The 8,946-nt window shown below is 38.4% G+C and overlaps 1 pseudogene; it reads right to left on the bottom strand.

Moving 5' to 3' along the window:
• Nucleotides 1-4,365: 4,365 nt before the first annotated feature.
• Nucleotides 4,366-8,534, bottom strand: LOC138035485 (uncharacterized; annotated as a pseudogene).
• Nucleotides 8,535-8,946: the final 412 nt, after the last annotated feature.

The following is an 8,946-nucleotide window of genomic DNA, read 5'->3' as shown; positions in this document are numbered from 1 at the left end:
ATTTCGGAAAATGGCGAAAGATTACGAGAAAGATACATCTGTAATATCTGTAAAGTTTTTTGTTGTAAAAAACTCATTACTAATGTTACTAAATTTGCAAATGCAACGAACGAAGCCCTATTAGCAAGTTATCAGGATACGGGATCTTCTATTTATTTATTTTTTGGAAGGAGACTTAATTCAAATCCTACAGTTTTACTTGCTTCGTTAACTCCTTTCATCCAAAAATTACAGGATCAGCCTTAAATCATCCGAAAAACTTATTACAAATCACAGTTCAACAACTTATCATCCTGGGCCAGTTGTTCAGAAACTGGGTTTTAACACGAGTTTTATCCTCTACTCCCAAATGCTGTTCAAGGCTGATATTCAGAAAAACTTTACATCAGAAGAAGTCAATCTTGAAAAACAAAAATAAGCAAAGGAAACTGTGACCAAAAAGTTGAAAACATGAAACAAAAGTTTACGCTAATCCTGGATTAAGGTAATTGGCTTTCGAACAACCGGGCCCTGTAATCGACGTCTGGTTCTGTAATCCTGGTTTAGTTCCTCGCAAACTGTATAAATTTGCCGTAGCGAAGACAAGAAGACAACATCCGTGCTCTATTTCTCTCAATGCTCAAAAATTCCGTAATTGCGTGTTGTATAGTCCAGTCCAAAGTTCTGATTTTACAATTCCATAATCTTGATTTCAGTAACTTGGTACCAAACGTTCCACAATAACTTGAAATCTCGTTAAGAAAAATCCTTAAATCCAGTAGTCCAGTCCGGATTGAGATCGCCAAAACTCTCTCTATCATCGATTCAAAATTCAACAAAAGCTACAAGTAGTAAATAGTTATCAGAAACTACAACAGTTCGTCCTGATTCTACACTCGAGCTGAACAAAAAACCCAAAAAACCCTTGTCATCGTTTTCGAGAGAACAGACAAACAGCCGAAACTGTTCTGTGCCTGCCCCTTACGGCACTGAAAAAGTACCGTACGTTGTACAATAGTACTTGACCGTAGTCCTTGGCCAAGAAACTAATCTTAGCCAAAAGCCCGAGAAGCGATCAGGATACGGGATAATTAGGTAAAAAAAATTGTGGGGATACGGGATTTTTAGTCTGGAGTTGGGAGGGGGGGGGGGGGGGGGGTAGAATTGAGGAGATACGGGATATTTTTTAAAGTATGAACGCATTGCGTGTGGTAGTGCAGTATATTGACATTGTTTTTTTCCATAACTGTCAACTGAGCGGCGTTTTGTTTTTTCCAGGAGATTCAAGTCCTTGCACAATATGTAGCTCTAATAGTACACGACATTGTTTGGTATCGTAAATCATTATGGTGCCATGGTAGACATCTTTGCTATATACCCTCTAAGAAGACATGTGGTTCAGTAAAATACTAAGCCCAGAACGATTGAAGAAAATAACAGGAAATCGAGAAACATTTGGCTTCAAAGCCGATATGTTGATCATTTACAACTTCTTTTTCACCACAAGCTTAAGCGTGTACTCTGAGCTTCTGACACCTTTCCAAGACCAATGTTACTAAATTTTTTTTTTTCCCCTTTCCAGCGGGGTTAGTATCTGGATGGGGGACGTCAAAATATGCGACTTTTGCTGTCAGGAACATACGCCTAAAAATTCTATTTTAACACTCAAAAATGCGAACAAAGCAAGGTACAGATTTTGCTAGCCTGCTTTATGCAAAACAAATATTGACGAAAAAGTAAATAATATTAATATGTAGTTTTTAAGGAGAGCAGAAGGAACTATTAGGTAGTGTCGATCGAGAATAAAACAATTTGACATCAGCGAAAAACATTTCGGGAGATTTTTGTTACGTTCCATCAGAGTTCAATTTTTCTATCGTACTTTTGGTCATACCAGTAAAATCGCAAAATTGGAAGTGACATCGATTTTAGCGGCCGCCTGTGATCAAGTTATACCTTGCGTGTTTACTGACAACTCACGAAACAATGGATACATCTGTGACAAAATGACGGCATAACACCTGGTTTTTGTTAGTGCGTTTTTTTTTTTGTTTCAAGTGTTATAAAGTTCGACAAGATCTATGTGCGAATTTAACATAAAGATCACAATCGTTGATGCTAGTCCAAGTGTCAGCTGAAGTTAAGCTCCTCCGAATGAGGTTAGTACTTGGATGGGGGACGGCTGCGAAGTCCCCGTGACGGCGATAGCTAATTCGTTTTTTTTAAACTTGATTTCATTTTTTATCTTGTTTGGCCGTTCAAAGCTATTTTCTTATTTTCTTTCTACGTCAAAACGGCGAACAAACTGGTTCCCAAGAAATATTGGAGTACGTATTCGTTCTATGCAAAATGCTTCTAATGAAGTATTCGTTGTATGCAAAATAATAATGTTCACAGTGGAACACACAAGTACGAAGCAAGATCTAGAAATAACGTAGAAATTTCTCCTTACCTTTAAAGCTTGCCTTTCTCAAAGAAAAAGCATCTATCCACTTTATCGAATAGTTTAATACTGAAACAATCATGGCGGGCGGAAAGATTCTATTATAAAAGTTTGCTTTCACCAATTTGACGGAAGTGTGTCACGGTGGCCGAGTGGTCTAACGCGATAGCAGAGAAACATTGTGATGGCTTGGGAAGTATAGGAGTTCTCCTCGGGGCAGGGAAGTTTGGAAATACCGTAGGAAATATAAATCAGTCCACCCGATCGGAGATTAATTCAATATCCGTGGGGTATGCACATTTGTGACTACCAACAAAAAAAAGATTCCAGCCCGGTTTTAAGACGTGGATGCCTTCGGCATTCCACGTAATCAGCCTTGTAGGTTTTTCTGGAGATAACGTAACAGCTAAATATCTAATTCCAGCACATTTCTTATTGTTTCTTCATCTAGAGATATTTAAACGTTCGCTTTTAGTGGTTTCTTCGTCATGATTCAATGTCATACTTTCTGTTTTAGGCCTTGACAGTATCAAGCCGTACCTTTTGACTTCATTCTCTATAATTTTCAGTCCCCGTCTAGCCGCGTCAATCGAAGTGAAACGCTCACATAAATTGTCTGCATACATTACCATATACAATTTTGTACTTTCCCAGCTTTTGAACCTGCTTCGTAGCTCCCTATCAGTAGCTTGAATCGGAATCTGGTAATCCAGCTGTCGCCCATATCCATTGCCAAGTTCACCAATCAGTTTCCGGTGAATAACACGGCATACTGAGTAGGCAACCACGCGCTACCTTGAATGACTTTTATGGACCTTTGATTACTGCCGTTGTGTTAGTGTATACTGCACGTAGGAGTTCTACAAAGTGTGGAAGACCCAGCCATGGTGACCGTAACCTAAATATCATCATATCAAACTTACTTCATATGAACATTTGATAAATTCGCTCCCAGTTCTCGAAACTGCTCACCTGACATGAGCAGTGCAAATAACGCTTGTCCGTGCGTGACAGTTCAAAATGGCGGGTTTAGAGGGAAAACGAGAGAGGAAGGTTCCGAAAAGACTTATTGATGAAATCGTCGAGACTAAACCAAAGAATTGCAAGAAAATGAAGGCTACTGCCAGGAAACTTTATGAGGTTGAAGTAATAGAAATTGACAACGCCGCGAACAGGGTAAAGCTTCATTTTACAGGTTACAGTGAAAATTACGATGAGTGGAGACGATATGACGAAATGAAGTTGCCAGTGATACGGTTTGAACAGATGTCTAAGCCAACAGATGCGTCTTTTGACGATCGTCTCCAAAGCTTTTGTGAACTTCTCTACAGAGAAATCAAGCGCAAATTGTACTCGGGCCGTAGGGAGGATCCAGAGGTACGAATTGAAGTTTTTTGCGACGAGGATGTTTTCTCCAGAAGTATTGCAATGGTCGCATTCAAGAGCACTAAGAGAAAAATGAAAAATTGGATGAATGTATCGGTTTGAAGTGGAGTGAACGTATTATGAACGAAAATGGAGATTTTGCTTTTGTTGTTCCAGGAACTGTAAGATTTTGGCTTGCAAGTAGAAATCCCATTGTTGAATTGAAATTGATTGGCGACAAATACATAAGATCAGAAATAGATGGTGGACATCAAGTTGTTTTTGCATTTGTGCGCGGGGATAGCAACAGAAAAGGCTACAAAGACATGGTTCATAAGGAATTTACTAAATCAAAACTTACTAAGGGCAATTAATGCAAGATTATGAAGACAATATTTTTCTTGGCAATGAAATATGTACACACACATATAAATATAAAATTACGTAAAATTATATAATAGTAATATAAACTTGTTGATATTTAGGTCCTCGGAAACTGACCTACAAAGTATGAACTGCTGCTGGTGTCTGTAAAATAGTGTTTGTCTGCAGTCTTCAATACTTGTGATTCTTTTACATTACTGGGTTAACGTGCATCTGGGTTCCCACTCTCCATCTACTTTAACAACATACACACAAAAAGTATTAAAATTACATTTACTACATTTTGCAGTACATGTTTTAAGGGAATGCCCCAACTCTGAACAACTCCCACATTTGTAACTATCTTTTACCCTTTTAAGACCAGCAGCCTCTAAAAGCTGTATTCTGTGCTTTTTTAAGAAGAGTTGCTTTAAGGCAGATACTCCCCTATGGTTTGAAGATCTAAAGTAGTCCTTGGATACAGTATCATTATATTTTTTCATACCCTGTTGAGTGAAGTAGGCCAAATTTTTGTAACGTGTTAAAAATTGAGGCACATGGGCATACAGGGCGTGCATGTATGGTGTCACATCTTTTGCTTGGTATAATTCAAGAAATTTTGTAAACCATTTCCTAATGTTACCTTCTAGGTTAGCAATAGCATCGTCTGTGGCATAATCTAGCTTTAAATCACCAACAATATCCATGAAACCACTCCACAGAACCTCGAGGTCACCTGTCACTCGGTAATTTGGTAAAAGTGATTTGAAATTTATGTTTTGAATCAGTAGTAATTTTTCAGGGCCAGTAAGATCTCTGTATTCCAACTTCTTGGTATCCTTGTTTTTTTCCATTCAAAGGAAATACCTAGACTCTTCACATATGTTTCGTACCCAGCCATATGTCTGTATTTGGTTCGGCAAAACCCATTTGAAAAAGTATCAACTTTATCAATGGCATCCTGCCTCCGTAGCTCCCTGATAAGAAGCTCAATTATTATAAGATTATCAGAAATTCTTAAAAACAAATGTAGTGTGTCAATTACCACATGATCAATGGGAATAAAACTAAACAATGGATCATTTTTACAGTTGTATTGTTTACACTTTGCATGCCTACTTATCTCCACAGAGTCCCTTGCCCCAAGAGTTTTGTCGATTAAAGACCACTTTTTACTGATATCAAACCATTCATTTCTTAGGCACTTACATCAAATGCAAGCAAAGTTTTGATTAGCAGCTCCTAGACCACAAACAGAAGCAAAGAATTTCCAATCTCCCCCCAAAAAATACTCTATGCTATACTTTTGGTTATTTACAGTAATTCCCTTTAAATTTGACATTTCCTTTATGAGATCAGCAAGACTTTCCTTAAGATTATCATAGTTTTCTGTTGTTTTGATTATGGCAAGAACATAATTTCCTTTTTAATTCATTGCTGCATCTTTTTCATTTAATATTGTGTATGTTACATTCTCTAATTTTAACCGTTTACCGATATTTGTTCCATCTCCACTGATCTTTACTTTGATAGTGGCATCCATTTTGAAAGTTCCATTTTTTTGCAGCCTTGCTATTTGTTCCTTGATACTTTTATAAAATGAAATCTGGATTCCCTCTGCCTCCCCAGGTGTAGAAGTAAGCCTCCAATTGGAATTCAGCTCATTAATGTGCTTGGCTATCTTATATTTTGTTGGCATGTCTTTGCACATCATAGCTAGTTCATGCCAGGCTTCATTGGATATATTGAATTTATCTTTAATGTATATCCACATGTTAATGTCATCTAAATCCCTGTCAGTTACCTCCTTTGGCTTTGAGTCCAGTAGTGAAAGCTCACCATCTTCTATCAAGGAAATAGTTTCATACTCCTGGGTTTCATTATTAAGAACTTCAACTCTAGTGGCAATAAAATTGTATAGTCCCAGAAATGAGAGAGTAGCTTGGCAGTCCTCCTTCATTCCCATTTTTATTCTTCCTTGATGCTGCTTGGTGTATTGGCTAAATTTCGTATGTTTGCTTGGACCCCTTATCCCTTTCTTTTGCATTTTTGCCACCTTCTTTGCTAATGCCCTGAACTTTGCTCTGAAATATTTTGTACTTTTTTTCTGAAGCCTCTGTGACATTCCTTAGTTTCTGCTCAATGTTTAATCTCTTTGCCTGCTCTTCTGCCAGATCTTCTTCTGCCTTTCTTTTCTCCCCACGAAGTTGTTTGTTTTCATCAACCAATACAGTTGTCTCTAGCTCATGATAAAAAATTTTAAAGGAGTAGCTTGATGATTTCCACTTTGAAATGAGTTGCTTGATACAATTTCCTCCCCTCAGCTTGAAGCCGTCTTAAAAGCTAAATGCAGTACGGATATCTTTTTCTTAAAAACATTGAGTATTCTACTGTTAAGGATGACTCCATGGATTCCAGACTCTTTAAGGATTTTCTCTGTTATTCTAGATATAACAGACTTTGCGTTTTCATCAGTTGCAGGTTCCTGAAAAGACTGCTTCGAAAGGGTATAGATAAGATAGCTGAATTAAAATAAAAAGAAACATATCTATTACTGGTATTCTGTTTTGTAGTTCTCTTTCTCTCTCCTTTCGTTTCTGTTCTAGTCATAGGTCCTCCAGGCACTATGCAACCTTATCAGAGCTTCTAAAGATATGCCAAAAATTGCAATACAGAGAAAAATGCAGCTCCAAACAAATTAATAATAAACACATAGCTTTACGTTTATATCCCTCCGATGCTTGACTTGAATAACTGCGTAGCCACCAGTGTGGACCACCGCTATCATGGTATGGATAGGAACCAGCGAGAAGAAAACATTTTGCAAACCTTTTCTTCACCTGAACACAAAAACCGCTGACTGTGTAAGAGCTATAGTTGATGTAGTAGGTCCGTTTAGCCGCGTCGAGCCACAGAAAGCGCGGGAAAAATGAAGCCTCGTTTATATTTAGGTGAGTTAACCTGGATTGAGCCTGCAATCCAATAGAAAAAACAGTACCTGTTGAGCGGTCATCTTCAAAAAAAAAAAACAGCTGACCTTGGTGAGCTCTAAGCTTGAGCCTGCGATATGGTCACATGATACTGATAAGCGGATACCTTGTTTTGACAGGTGGTAATTGTTCTCAACGTGGATATCCAATACCAAAGATGTATGGTTTAAACTAGCGTGATACTGGTCACATTGGCATACATGGATGGGTGGACGGACGGACGTACGTACGAATGGGCGATGATGTCATGGCTACAAAACCAAATTTTTTCGCATCAATGGGTTACCATATTTTCTTAAGTATGGTGCTCCGCGCACGCGCAGCTCCGCTATTAAGTTATTACGAGAATCTCCCCAACTTACTAAGTACCATAGCAAAAAGGGGTGCCCTGGCACCTGACTTGCCAGGTCTGTGCTATACAAAACAGATTATTGACCTGGGGAAACGCATCCATCTCACGAAATCCATTATCCCTGAACAAGGAGAGTTCCGTGTTTCACTGAATGGTGGAGAAGACGCTGTAAGACAGTAAGACAATCTGTTTAAGACTGTTTTTGGAACTGATCTTCCACACAAGCCCAAACCATACAAGGGTGCGCTATGCTTAATTGCTATTCTTCTTTGTTGGCTTCAAATCCAAGACAAAACTTCTCAGAAACTTGGAATCCACAAAGACCATGAATTTGTCTCAGCCAGTAATCTTCTTGAACATGTTCTTCCCCATGTATTCTTTCAGTACAATGTCCTTATGAGTGGGAATATGTTAGAATATGAAAACTGATGGTGCAGATGGCTGTTACTTTTATCTGCTGGGAATGAGGACGGAACAAGAAAGCCTTCCTTGTGTTTTCTAAGAGGCCTAGACTATAAGAATGTTTTTTTCTTTTGGCCAAGATACCGTTGCCTTATATTATACCAGAAAAAAAAAAGGTTCACATTTTCCGTTCAACTATCAGCTCTGCTAACTGTACAAGAACAAACCCATGAAGAGAACGATTCCAAGTCCTTATCAGAAACGGCCATTGTAATTTCTTCATGCGGGTTTTCGTCTGCTTTCAAGGAACGTTTTCTTGCAATTTAGCACGAAGGGGTTTCTGAGAGCTCCTTAAGCGACAACTGTGATTTAAATTCACCAACCTTTGAAGTCTTTGCTGATGTCGGCAGACTACACACAAATTCTGGTTTTCACGGCCGATTGTCGAACGTTTTACCTTCACTATTACAGACGAAGATGGCATTTGGCGCATATGCGATATGTAGGTATAAACTAAATAAAGTTATTTCCTCTCCTCCTTCCTTACTTAACTTAGTTGTACTTACCTCATCTTATTTGGAAAAGCGAATGTAGCTACAATCCTGGTCAAAACTGTTGGGACAATTCCCCCTCCCCCCATTACGGTGTTGATTTTTCATGGTCTCCGAAATCATCGGTCGCTCTCATGTTTCAACATTTTCTGGGGGAAGGGGGCGCGAAAAAGGCAGCGAAACAACAAAACGCATTGGTAATATAACGATGGAAGCACACTGTAAAAACTGACTAGTTAAACCAACCAATTAAATTTGTTGCAAAATGCATCTGAGGCAACCCGCATTTAACTGGTTAGTACGACCACTTTCAATTGGTTAAAACTAACCAATTTTTCCCGGTTCAAAATAACTGATTCTTGTCAGTTGTATTAACTTTGGGGTGGGTTACATTAACTTTTACGTTTAGTTGAATCTTCTCCAGTGTAGATGTTCTTTTGACATTTATCAACAGTTGAATTAACCAATTCATAATTAGTTGAAACTACGATTTCTAACCGA

The sequence above is a fragment of the Montipora capricornis genome, unplaced genomic scaffold (assembly GCF_036669925.1).
Source record: "Montipora capricornis isolate CH-2021 unplaced genomic scaffold, ASM3666992v2 scaffold_414, whole genome shotgun sequence".
Classification (NCBI taxonomy): domain Eukaryota; kingdom Metazoa; phylum Cnidaria; class Anthozoa; order Scleractinia; family Acroporidae; genus Montipora; species Montipora capricornis.
This window is presented reverse-complemented; position numbering and strand designations above follow the sequence as displayed.